At 41.6% G+C, this 13,829-nt stretch overlaps 1 non-coding gene across 1 annotated transcript; it reads right to left on the reverse strand.

Moving 5' to 3' along the window:
• Positions 1-12,856: 12,856 nt before the first annotated feature.
• On the reverse strand, positions 12,857-12,963 carry LOC112804604 (small nucleolar RNA R71). The gene has a single exon (XR_003203218.1). It is a non-coding gene; the product is annotated as a small nucleolar RNA R71 (small nucleolar RNA).
• Positions 12,964-13,829: the final 866 nt, after the last annotated feature.

Consider the following 13,829-nt stretch of genomic DNA (forward strand, 5'->3'; position numbering starts at 1 on the left):
TAGGAAAAGCAACCCCCCTCTGCGCGTGTGCGCGCCTGGCGCGTACGCGTCCTTAAGGCACTCGAAGGTCCCCCACGCGAACGCGCACCATGCGCGGACGCGTGGATTGCGACTAACAGCCCTCCATACATCTACCCGAGAGTTGCGCCCATACCATGCCAGGACCATGCCTGAGGCACATGAATATCGCGCGCACGCGCATATGGCGCGTCCGCGCACTTGGGCGAAATCTGCCAATCGACGCGCAAGCGTATTGTGCGCGTCCGCGCCGATTGCCCTGCTGCAATCCTGGTACATGTTCCAGAGAGTTAGGCCGCTCTCAGGCCCCTACCAAGCCACAAGCCCAAAACCCTTGCCGCGTGCGCGCACTGGACGCGCACGCGTCCACACACTGCGAGCACAAGACGCGCGCGCACGCCATAGCCGCGCACGCGCCCTTTAATCATGCACTCCTCTCTGAGCCATTTCACAGAGAGTTGAGCCCCCTCTGGGCCCCTCTCATGCTTGGGGCACAACCGCGTTGGCGCGTGCGCGTACTGTGCGCGCGCGCGCCGAAGGTCCTGCAGCAACTTCTGGTACTGCGTCCAGAGAGTTGTGCCACCCCTGTGCCTCCCTTGTTCCCCCAGCCCAAGCACATGGACGCGCCCGCGCAACGTGTGCGCGCGCGCGTCCCTCTCCACCTCGCCTCGCTGCGCGAGCGCGCACTGCGCGCGCACGCGCGGATGATCGGTGCCAATACAAAAGGAGGCACACTCACCCCTTCACTTTCACTTCACCTTTTCCCCCCTCTCATACCTTCTACTACACATCCAACTTCAAAGAGGGGCACACTCTTTCTTTCACCCTTCCCTCCCCACACTACCTTCTACCACTCACTACCTTCTCTACCACCCCTCCTCAACCCACACCACAACCTCCTCTCCTATTCTCTTCATCTCACAAGGTACTATACTAAGATACCATCTCTTGTGTTCTTATTCCTTTAATTTCACATTCATTTAGTTAGCTTCTTTCTTCTTTCATTTTAGTTACTTCTTTAGGAGGTTTTTGTTCTTGTTTTCTTTTCCCTTTCCCTCTCCTTCAAACTAACTCTTCATGGGCATTTAGGTCTCCACTTCACTTGCATTAGTAGATGAGTTGTGTTGCTTGTTCTTCTTACAATCACTGTGCCCTATAATCATTAATAGTGGATTGTGACTTACTACATTGCTTTCACCACCTTCTACTCACACACTACAACAGGATGCACACCAAGTGTTCGATGAAAGGCATACTTGACTTTTGCACCCACTTTGACTAAATTGCCTCTCAACTTATCACTTTTAGGCGCATCCCCATTTCCCCCAATCCATTCACTCACATTTTCTTAACTTGCTTTCCATGTGTGGCCCTTAAGGGTATATGCTTCTCATGCTCCCTACTTGCATGCATAAATCACCCTTACACCATATGAAAATGATTTGCCTTGCTCTTCTCATGTTATCTTAGTTACATGTTGCAGCTGTCATGTGACAACGATACCCATATTCTATGGCATAACTTTTCATCGCATAAACACATTTACTTCCACTTACTTGGATTTGATGTTTTCCCTTCTTTACTTTCACAGGATGGTTATCAAGAAGAACAAAGGGAAAGCTCCCAAGAAGCCAACTCCCAACAAAGCGCACCAAGAGCAAACGGCCAAGCCACTCTTGAAGAAGACTAAGGGCCCCATTGATGTTCTAGAGAAGGATAACCCTCCTAAGGATTCGAACAAGTTCCCCAACCGCTGCTGCGAACTTGTTTACTCAAGAATGATCGAAAGAAACTATCATCCGGAACCCCTCCTAGTCCTACCGGCCCACCTCCGTCCGATTGTGTTGCCACATATTGAGCAGAGACAATGGAGGTTCCTATTGAGGAAACCAAAGGAGGCAAACCTCTCATGGGTAGTAGAATTCTACTCCAACTTCCACTCCCCCCTTCTCACATCAATCTTTGTGCGCCGAAAGCAAGTGTCGGTCACAGTGGAAACTATCCAAGAAGTCCTTGGGATTGAACAATCAACGGATGCATATGACGCCTATGAGGAAGTCTTGGCTACATGCGATGACCGCGCATTCGATTGGAGCGCAATCCTCCGTGTCATTGCTCTACCCGACGCCTATTTGATTCGGGGGACTATCAAGCAAAGACCCAAGGGTTTAGATGTCTGCCACCTCACTCAAGAAGCCACGGCATGGGCCCAAATTCTAGCTCACTATGTGCTCCCAAGTACACATGGGTCATCCATCACTGCCGAGTTGGCCTTATTGATATGGTGCATCTTAACCGAGAAACCGGTCAACGTTTCGCATGCCATCCGCCAATCCATGGGGCGCATTCATGCCAAAGGAAATCTACCATTCCCCAGTTTGGTGACAGAATTGGTTGCAAAAGCCGGCGTCAACCGAGAGGCTAAAGATAGGAGAGCCTCAATTCCGGTTGATGGTGATATAATTCCGACCAAGAGATGCCTCAAGCCTCCGGAAGCTACCAAGGACAGCGGACTAACCACACCAACTCGCAACACTACCACTTCATCTACATCACAAAAGTCAGCCGCCCAATGCCTTGAGGACCTTCACAAGAAACTGGACCGTTATGAACGGCGTAACCAACGCCGATATGCTCATATGAAGAAGCTCCTAAGCGTAGTTACACCACCTATGGAGGAACCCGATATCTCAACATCCACCGCAACTTCAGGCGGGGAGAGCGATGACATTGGAGATATGGGACAGTCGGGACTCGATCAACCACTGCGCCTTACCTACAGCACGGAGGACCGTGCTAAGTTTTAAGTGTGGGGAGGTCGACCGATCGATCTCCGTAGGTAAAATCTGAATAAATTAGGATAGGTTCCATGATTAGGTTTTAGCTAGCATCATTCACATGATAAGTACTTGGTTGGAACAATGAAATTCTTTCTTAGGAAACCAATACTTTGGGACAACCATGGGGCACTGCAAAATTTTAAATGCTTTGATGCCAAAATTGCATGAAGAATTATATTTTGGAACATAGTTTTGAGATAAGAACACAAACAAGTGAGTTTTGAGCCTAATGATGTGGTTACATCTTATAACCACTTACTTTCCTTCTTGTGTGCATTATTCTCCTTCTATGATTGTAATCTTTGCTTTGTTTCATTCTTTATGTCCATTATTTTGTGTATTCATGCATTTACATGATTGAGGCCATCATTTCATTAGCTCACTTACCCAAATAGCCCACCTTTTATCTCCCCTTGATAACCAATTTGAGCCTACGATTAACCCGCTTGTTCTTTAATTTAGCACATTACAAGCCTTAAAGCGGAAAACAATGAAAGTCCTTAATTTGGATCTTTGATTAGCTTAGGCTAGTGTATGTGAGTATCATTCAAGTGTGGGAACCTTGGGACATTGGGTGAATAAAAGGGGAGTCTTACATTGTTATTGGAAATATTGAGGAATTGGGTATACACTCATGTCTTGATTAAATGAATAGACCTTATGCATTGATGTTCTTGTGTAAGGTTTGAGAAAAAAAGAGAGAGAAGAATGAAAAAAAAAAAGAGAAATAAAAGTGAAAAAGAAAAAAAAAGAAAAGAAAAAAATATAATATAGAAAAGAAAGAAAGAGAAAAGCAATAAAGGGGACAAAACGCCCCAAAGAAAAGTTCAAATAAGATCAATGCATAAGTATCGTGAAATGAATAGAAAATACATGAGTATGTGAAAAAAAAAGTGAGAAATGGGTAGTTAGAGTAGCACTTAATTGAATAGGTCATTATATAGGTTAGGTGGAAAAGTTTAAGTTAATCAAAGATTCAAATCCTAAGTCCACTAGCCATATATGGTCCTACCTTGACCCTAGCCCCATTACAACCCAAGCAGAAGACCTCATGATAGATGTATGCATGCATGAGATACATGTTGATTGTTAGAAGAAGAGCAAATCTTAGAAAGCATGATTAGGAGAGAATTAAGTGAATCAACCCTAAACACCTGAGCAATCAGAGCGCAAATACTTCCGGTGAGGGTTCGATGCTCAATCCTTTGATTCCCGGCTCTTGCGAGCATTCCTCATGCAAGATTGTGTATATTGCATTTGATACTTAGAAATTGACAAGTTCTATGCATTGACCACCATCGTGTCCCATGTGCTTGCATATGTCATAAGGAAGCTGATTTGTTCCCAACCAAGTAGATAACAGTATTAGTTGTAGTTGCATGCATATAAGTAGGTTGCATTTCGTGAGTCCTATGCGTTTGTGACCCCTCGGTCTTCTGTATTTCTTTACATTTTCCTAAGCATGAGGACATGCTAGAATCTAAGTGTGGGGAGGTTGACAAACCCCATTTTGAGGATTTATCTTGTGCTAATTTCAAAGGGTTTATCAATGACTTCACACATTTTCTGCATGAAAATACAAGGACTTGCATTCCTTTCCTAGTCTTGTCTCATGAATGAAAACATGCTTATTTTGCACTAAAATAGATACCTCTCTAATCTCCTCTTGATGCCATTCGATGCCGTGACTTGTGTGCTAAGTGGTTTCAGGGTATAGAGTAGGAATGGACAGGAAAAGAGAAGGAAGACGGGTACAAGGAAAGGAAGCATGAGAATTGAAGCTTTGGAAATTTCCGCATGGGCGCGTGCGCGCACCTGACGCGCTCGCGTGGATGAGAGCAACGTGAAGCCGAGACTAAGAGCCAAGCCACGAGCCGGCTTGAGTAGCGGCTAAGCCAGGATCTTCATGGACGCGTACGCGTACACTCCGCTTCCGCGCATACTCCAGAGCCGCATCCAGGGCGCGCACGCGTACCTTGCGCGTACGCGCCGATGTTCGAAAAGGATTTTTAAAAAAAACGTCACGTGACTTAGGCGTGGGTTGGTTAGAGGTCCTAACTTTTGAGGAGTGCTTTGGCGGGAAAAGGCTTAAGAGGACCAAGGGGGCAAAGGTTGAAAGGACTTAGTTCATTTTCTAGTTTTTGAGATATTTTTGGAGTTAGTTACATTGTTAGAGAGAGAAACTCCAACTTCTCTCTAGGATTCATCAACTTCTCTCAAGCTTTTACTAGGGTTCTTCCTCATCAAAATTCTGAATTTTCACCCATTCCTTGGTGAGATCCATTGCAACCTTCATTTCACTTTGTTCATGTAATAGGTTTTCTCTTCCAATTTCAAGTTGTAGTTGTAATTGTTGACATTCCTTGGATCTAGGATTCAATTCTATGATTTTTGGATTCCATTGATATTTTGAGATTTTGATTCTCATTGTTGCTCCTTGATACTTGTTGCTAATTTCTTGTGTTGCAATATTTCTAATTTTACTTTTCTCTTCATTTCACCATGACTTTCCTTTTTGCTCATTACATGTTTGATAAAATGTCAATACTAGCTATGGAGTAGAATTTTCGTACTTGGCATAGGGTTTGGATATTGGGAGGAATTGAATAGTCATCTCAATAGTTGATTGAGAGTTACGGATTGCCAATTGACTTAGAGTGCACTAAAGCTAGATTCCCATAAGGTGAAGCTAGGACTTGTGACTCAAGTTGATTGTTTTCATTTGATTTTCCTCTATACTTAGGGGATAACTAAATGAAGCAAGGCCTAATAGGTGTCAACATTGAATGAGCTATGAAGATAGAATTTCCAATGCCAACCCTAAGTCAAGTCCCTTTGATAATTGATTGTCTGTTTCTCATTACTTGCTAAAATCTTCAAAGAACTCAACAAGGCTTACTACATCAATAAGATGCATACTTTGGCAATTCCAAGGGAGAACGACTCGGGAGATTAATACTCTCGGATATAGATTGTAGTTTTGTTTGATGATGGATTTCGCGTTGGTTTAGACTATACTACGATTGATCACTTGATAAATTCTATACCAACAAAAATTCATTTGTCACGGACGCGTGACGTGCGCGATCTGCAGAATTACAAAAGTCGCTGGCAGAGATTCTGGGCCGCATTTCAACCCAGTTTTCAGCCCAGAAACACAGATTAAAGTCAGGACACATGCAGAGACTCAACATGCTTTTCATAATTCACTTTTCATAGTTTTAGATGTAGTTTTGAGAGAGAGAGGTTCCCTCCTCTCTCTCTTAGGATTAGGATTAGGATTTCTAGAACTTAGGAATATTTTTATCTCATCTTTCTATCAGGTTCGATATCTTTTTATTTCGACTTCTCTTAATTGTTGATTATTGATGTTGCCTATTTGGCTTATGACTCTTCATGTTTGGATTGATTTTATTTTAATTAATATAATTTGAGGTATTTCAGACTTATGATTGTTTTCTCTAATTTATGTTATTGATGCTTAGGCTCTATCCAAATTATTTTCATTCAAGTAGATTTTATTCCCTTTTGGCTTTGGTTGATTAATTGGTAACTCTTGAGTTGTCAAACTCAGCAGTGGTTGAAATTGGAAGATTCTAATTGATAGAGATCGCTCTAAAGCTAGTCTTCCACATGAATTGACTAGGACTTGAGGATCAAACTAATTAGTCCACTTGACTTTCCTTTGCTTTAGTAAGGGTTAACTAAGTGGGATTAAAACCCAATTCTAATCACATCTGATAAGGATAACTAGGATAGGACTTCCAATTTCTCATATCTTGCCAAGAGTTTATTTTACAGTTATTTATTTATTTTACTTATCATTTAACATACTTCTTCCTCACTTTCAAAACCCCCAATTTACAAGACTCATAACCAATAATAAGAACATACCTCCCTGCAATTCCTTGAGAAGACGACCCGAGGTTTAAATACTCAGTTATCAATTTTAAAAGGGTTTGTTACTTGTGACAACCAAAACGTTTGTACGAAGGGATTTTCTGTTAGTTTAGAATCTATACTCACAACGCGACTATATTTTTACAAAATTCTTTACGAGCGAAAATCCTAATGTCACTCCTCAAATGCTTCCGCACAAGCACTATCAAACTCAAAGTCCACGCCTTTTGGAGTAGGCATGACAATGGTAATGCAATCTTGCTAAAATTCTTGATAAAACGCCTATAGAATCCTGCATGCCCCAAAAAGGAATGGACCTCCCTCACAGATGAGGGGTGAAATAAACTGATAATGACATTAACCTTGGTAGGATCCACAGAAATGCCCTTGTCAGAAACTACGTGTCCTAACACTATGCCTTGTCTTACCATGAAATGACACTTTTCAAAATTTAGAACAAGGTTAGTGTCAACACACCTAGCTAAGACCTTGGCCATGTTCTCTAAACAACTATGAAATGAAGTCCCATGCACACTGAAGTCATCCATAAAGACTTCTAGACAACTCTCCATATGATCAGAAAAGACACTTGTCATGCACCGCTGAAAAGTGGCGGGTGCATTGCATAGCCCAAATGGCATCCTTTTATAAGCAAAGGTGCAAAAAGGACAAGTAAATGTGGTCTTTTCCTGATCCTCAGGAGCAATGTGAATCTGGAAGAACCTAGTAAAACCATCAAGAAAGCAATAATGGGATTTACCCGTAAGTCGGTCCAACATCTGGTGAATTAATGGCAAGGGGTAATGGTCTTTCCTCGTTGCGGCATTCAACCTCCTATAATCGATGCACACTAGCCAAGCATTTTGTACTCTTGTGCTGACCACTTCACCATCTTCCTTCTTGACGGCGGTGATGCCCAATTTTCTTTGGGACAACTTGGACCAGACTCACTCATTCACTATCAGAGATCGGGTATATGATACCTGCTTCAAGTAATCTTGTGACTTCCTTTTTCACCACATCAGGGATAGTTGGGTTGAGTCTTCTTTGGGGTTGTCTAACCGGCCAAGCTCCTTCTTGGAGAAAGATACGATGCATGCACATATGTGGATCAATTCCCACAATGTCACCCAAGCTCCAACCGATTACTTTCTTGTGCTTCCTTAGGACCTCTAAGAGCTTCTCCTCTTCTTGGCTAGAGAGCTTACTAGCAATAATGACTGAAAACTCTTGATTATCCCCAAGGAATGCATACTTCAAATGAGATGGAAGAGGTTTCAATTTGCTTTTTACCTCTAATTGAGGTTCTTTTTCACCAATCTCACGGGATTCATTCTCAACAATTTCCCCTTGTTCACCCTCATGATCATCCTTCACCTCAACAATAGGATAGCATAGCTCATTATGATTTTTGCTTTACACTTCTGCTACTACCTCATCAATTACATCAAATCGGAGAACGGAATGCTCTTCGGGTGGGTGTTTCATGGCTTCCTCCAAGTTGAACTTGATTGTCTTTTCTCCAACCTCACAAGAGTATGTGTCAGTGAAGGCATCCAACTTGAATTTGAAGGTCTTCAAGAATGGTCTACCAAGTAAAACGGAGGAGGAACTTCTACCCTCTGTTAGTGGCATTTCAAGGATGTAGAAGTCGACCGAAAACACCAAATCCTTGATTGCCACAAGCACATCTTCGGCTATCCCCATCACGGTAATCACACTCTTGTCAGCTAAGGCGAACCTTGCAGCCGACGTTTTCAAAGGAGCTAAATTCAACCTTGCAAACACTGAGAATGGCATGATGCTCACGCAAGCTCCTAAATCGCACATACAGTCATGAAAAACAACTCCACCAATACAACAAGAAACCAAACAAGGTCTAGGATCACCAAACTTTTCAGGAATAGGCTTCATCAATGCAGAAATAGGACTACCCAATGACAATGTCTCCAACTCACCTATCCTATCCTTGTGTGTGCACAAGTCTTTTAAAAATTTTGCATACTTTGAAATTTGTTGAATGACATCAAGAAGAGGAATATTTACCTCAACTTTCTTGAATACTTAAAGTATGTTCAAATCAAACTCCAGAGCTTTCTTGGCTTTCTTTATCATGGAAGGGAATGGGATAGGAATGGACTTATCTATTGTAGCTTTCTTCTTGGGCTCTTTGAGGTTCACTTCTCCCTCCTCTTGCCTTGTGCTCATCTCCTTCTTCATGTGGAGCTTCAACAACCACTTCTTCCTCATGAATGTCTTCTAAGGCCCTAGGAGGTATCCCCTCCAATGCAATCCCTGACCATAGTGTAATGGCATTGAGTGCACCTTTTGGGTTTAGAAGGGGTTGGGATGGAAGGTTAGAAGAGCTTAAGGGTTGGTTGGTGTTGTTGGAGGAAGGCAAAGCCAATCTTGAGATCATCTCGGTGATGTTGGCCAATTGAGCATTCACGGCACTAAATTGAGCCTTGCTATTCTCTTCATTCTTTTCCATAATAGCTCTAAGCTTATCAACTTGGTTAGTGGAAGAAGAAGAGGCTTGGTTGGGATGTTATCTTTGATATGGCACTTGCTATTCTCTTCATTCTTCTTTATGTTGTTTTGGTGATTTTGGTCAGCTTGATAGTTGTTGTTGTTGTGGTGTTGGGATGAAGATTGGTAGTTATTATTGTGGTGAGAAGAAGAGTTGTTCCATCTTTGATTTTGATAGTTCCCATGTGCATTATCTCTCCACCCTTGATTGGAGTTATTGCCATGAGAGTAGTTGTTGTGGCCTTGGTTTTGGTAGGGTGGGCGATTGTTATAGTTCACATTTGCTACGGCTAAGGTGTACTCCTCTTGAATTTGGTGGCACTGATCAGTGTAATATGCGGTGCTAGAACACATGCCATATATCCTAGGAGGCCCTTCAATTTAAGGCGCTTGGGGTGAAACTTGGACGGCTTGGATAGAATAGAATGCTTTTTGCTTCTTATGCATCTCAGTGAGGATGGTAGTCATATCTCCAAGTACTTTGGTCAAACTTTCTTCGGAAGGGGATGCTTCCACTACACCCTTGAGGGGATTTTTCCTCACCCTTATGTGTTGTGTAGCATTGGCAACATCATTTATCAAGCTCCATGCTTCCGCCTCCATCTTGTTTTTGGAAAGAGAACCACCGCTAGAAGTGGTGAGTAGTCTTTTCTACCTTTTGATAATTCAGTTCTGCCCCCTGTAGGGCTTTCTGATGAGTAGATAGGCTGCTGCCCTTTTTCATCTTATCGAATCAGGGCTGAAGCTATAGCTTGGCTAGCCACTGCTAGGTATAACACGAGTTCTTCTCCCGACACAAGTTAGGTGAGTATGGGGGTTGTCTCAGAAATGCTTTGAAGTCCTGAAAGGCTTGCTTGTATTCTGGGATCCATTCAAATTTTCTTTCCATTTCTAAAGATTGAGTATAAAGGTAGTGATTTCAAGGCTGATCCTGCTAGGAATTGAGATAGAGTTGCCAACCTTCCATTTAATTTTTGAACTTCATTGAGACAGGTCGAACTCTTCATTTTTAGCATAGCTTAATACTTGTTCGGGTTGGCGTCTATGCCCCTTTGGGTTAGCATGAAGCCTAAGAATTTTTTTGCCTCTACTAGAAAGGTGTATTTTGATGGATTTAGCCTCATATCGTGCTTCCTTATTGTGGAGAACACCTCGAATAGGTCGGACAGTAGTGTCGAGCTCTCCTTGGTTTTGCAAGGATGTTGTCTACATACACCTCTATAAGATTTCCTAGATAGGAAGAGAATACTTTATTCATCAGCCACTGGTACGTAGCTCTAGCATTCTTTAACCCAAAAGGCATTGCTATGTAGCAATAGTTAGCTTTTGGAGTTATGAATTAGGTCTTTTCTTGGTCCGGTTTATACATCGAGATCTGGTTGTATCCAAAGTAAGCGTTGATGCATGAGCATCTTATACTCTTTTCCCTATCATTTTCCAGTTGTTTTAGTTAGATGTTATTTAATTTTACTTAATTTTAGTGCGAAACTCCCCTTTGGATGCTACTTTGAGTTGTTTTAGTATTTTTATGATTTTAGGTAAAATTCAGAGCAGTTTGGCAGAGTTTGGAGCTAAAAACAAAGAAGCTGGCGTAGGCGCTTGGCATTTAGCGCTAGTAGCATGCTCGTGGCCACTCCCTTTAGAGCATTAAATGCCCAATATGGCATTTAGCGCTAGCAAGCATGGTTCGAACTTGAAGGCCGACTCTTGGAGCATTTCTAGTGGATTTAGCATTTAGTATTAGTTATATTTTATTTTCTTTTTGTAATTTTTAACTACAAACAATATATTTTAGTGTTAGGATTTATTATTTTACTTTAATTCCAAATCAAATTAGGTTAGTTATAAAAGGAAAATAAAATTCCACACTTTTCAGAACCCTAGTTTTTCTCTATAAGTCATGAGCAACTAAACCTCTTTGGTTAAGGTTAAGAGCTTTATTTATTTTTATGGATTAAGACTATTGCTCTTCTATTTTAGTTAATGCAATGATTTAGTATCAAGGATTGTTTTCGTTCTTAATCTTATGAATCTAGGTGGAACGAGAGTATGACCCTTATTCTTCATGAGTCTTATCATTCCCGAGGAGTTACCTCGCTTGAACAACAGCTTGAAAACAAATTCCTTCTAAATTGCTAATTACATGAACTATTTGGGATATGTGACATATAATCCTGTTAGCTTTGGGTAATTAGGGTTTTTGTGGCCTAAATTAGTTTTTGAACTTAACCCTCTAATCGGAATTAAGTGACCACAAGTGTGGCGGTTGATGAAGGTTAGAGGAGGCTAAATCACTAAGAGATTAGGGTTTAGACATTATAGTTTGTCATGGAATGAATCATGCATTGTTAAAATAGTTGGTAAAAGCTTTTAATTTAGAAAAGTAAACATCTTCGAAGCTTTAACTATTTTCTCTCACTGTTTTACACCAAACCCTTTAATTGCTTTCTCTATTTTCCTGTTTATTGTTTTATGCGTTTTCAATCATCAACAACCTTTTTCTGTTTGCCTAACAAAGCCAATTGGATAACCATTGTTACTCAGCCCGACAATCCTCGTGGGATTGACCCTCAATTACCTGAGGTATTACTTGGATGATCCGGTGCACTTGCTGGTTAAGCAGTGGGAATTCTAAATCCCACACCAACTTTTTAGCGCTGTTATCGGGGATCTTTTGTGATTGACAAATACTAGTTTCCTAGTTGCTTAGGTTAGGTATTTTTTCTAGTTTTATTTCTTTACTTTTTCTTTTAATTTTTTATTTTTAATTTTGTTTAGTTTTCCTTAATTTCTGATTTTAAGTTTAGTGTCCCTTTAGTGTTTTCCTCTTTTTATTTTTGAAAATTTTAGCATCTTTCTCTTTTTAGTTTTCAAAAATTTTTAGGTCACTTTATCATTCTTATTTTCAAATTTCCATGTTTAGTTGCTTGCCTTGTTTTTTTTATTCCTTTTTAGGATATCTCACTAGGAGCTCTCTATACTTTGACATAGAGACTCCCACTTTTCTTTGTCTCTTATTTGTTTATGACAAGAAAAAGGGATAAAGAACCCCTTCTTGAGTTTGATTCTGAATCTGAGAGGACCGTGAGGTGGCGTTTGTAACAAGCTAAAGCTTACTAAGCTAGAGACAAACTCAAGGAAACTTTTAGAAGGAAGCTATGGACGCTAATAGTGGGAATTCGAATGCTAATGAGCATGCAACGAGAATGCTTGGCTCATGCACTGCACCCACGCCTGACCTCTATGGGCACTGTATAGCTGTACCTGCCATTGGTGCCAATAATTTTGAGCTTAAGCCACGGCTGATCACTCTAGTATAGCAGAATTGCCAGTTTTATAGACTCCCACAGGAGGATCCAAATCTATTCATCTCCAACTTCCTACAGATCTGTGACACTGTAAAGACGAATGAAGTGAATCCTGAAGTCTACAAGCTCATGCTCTTCTCATTTGTTGTGAGGAAAACAGTAAAGCAGTGGGTTGATTCTCAACCCAAGGGGAGCCTGGGCATGTGGGACATGCTGGTCAAAAGATTTCTGACCAAATTTTTTCTACCTCAGAAGATGACTAAGCTTAGGGTGGATATTCATACCTTAAGACAGAAAGATGGAGTGTCCCTCTATGAGGCCTGGGAGAGATACAAGCTAATGATCAAAAGGTGCCCTCCTCACAAGTTTTCGGAATGGAGCAAGTTGCAGATCTTTTATGATGGCCTCTCTAAGATGGCCAAAATGTCAGTGGATAACTTTGCAGGTGATTCCTTGCACATGAAGAAGACGTCCGAAGAGGTGAATGAGCTTATCGAGATAGTTGCCAATAACCAATATCTATACACTTCTGAGAGGAACCCTGTGAACTTTGGGACTTCTCAGAAGAAGGGAGTGATGGAGGTGGACACACTGGTTGCTATCCTAACTCAGAAGAAGATCATGTCCCAATAAATTAATATGATCTCTCAGCACTTGAGTAGAATGCAAGTCTCAGCTATCAATACTTAAGATGCATCCCATGACATGACTGGAAGCTACAACCAAAGGGACGCTTATGGCTATTCTCAACCCATCACTGAGCACGTAAATTACATGGGCAACTCCTCCAGAAATCCCAACAATGATCCACATTCAAATTCTTTCAATCAGGGATGGAGGAATCACCCAAATTTTGGGTGGAGGGAGCAACCACAAAAGCCCCAACAAAATTTCAACAACAACCAGGGTGGCTCCAATCAGAATAAGTTTAACAACCGGTAGTTCCAGCCCTCTCAACAGCAACAAAGACACTCTCAGAGCCAAGACACTCCTAACTTAGCCACAATAGTTGCTGAACTTTCCAAGACTACTCACAACTTTATGCAAGATACAAGAGCTTTAATTCAAAACTTGAAAGTACAAGTGGATCAGTTGAGCAAGAGGATACCTGAGAAACCTCCTAACATTCTTCCCAGTAACACAGAGGTAAATCCAAGAGAAGAGTGTAAGGCCCTTGCCATGGCCAAGAAGGCCGAGCCTAAGGAGGTGAATGCTGCTGAGGAATTGAAGGAAG

Source organism: Arachis hypogaea, chromosome 5, assembly GCF_003086295.3.
Source record: "Arachis hypogaea cultivar Tifrunner chromosome 5, arahy.Tifrunner.gnm2.J5K5, whole genome shotgun sequence".
Lineage (NCBI taxonomy): Eukaryota > Viridiplantae > Streptophyta > Magnoliopsida > Fabales > Fabaceae > Arachis > Arachis hypogaea.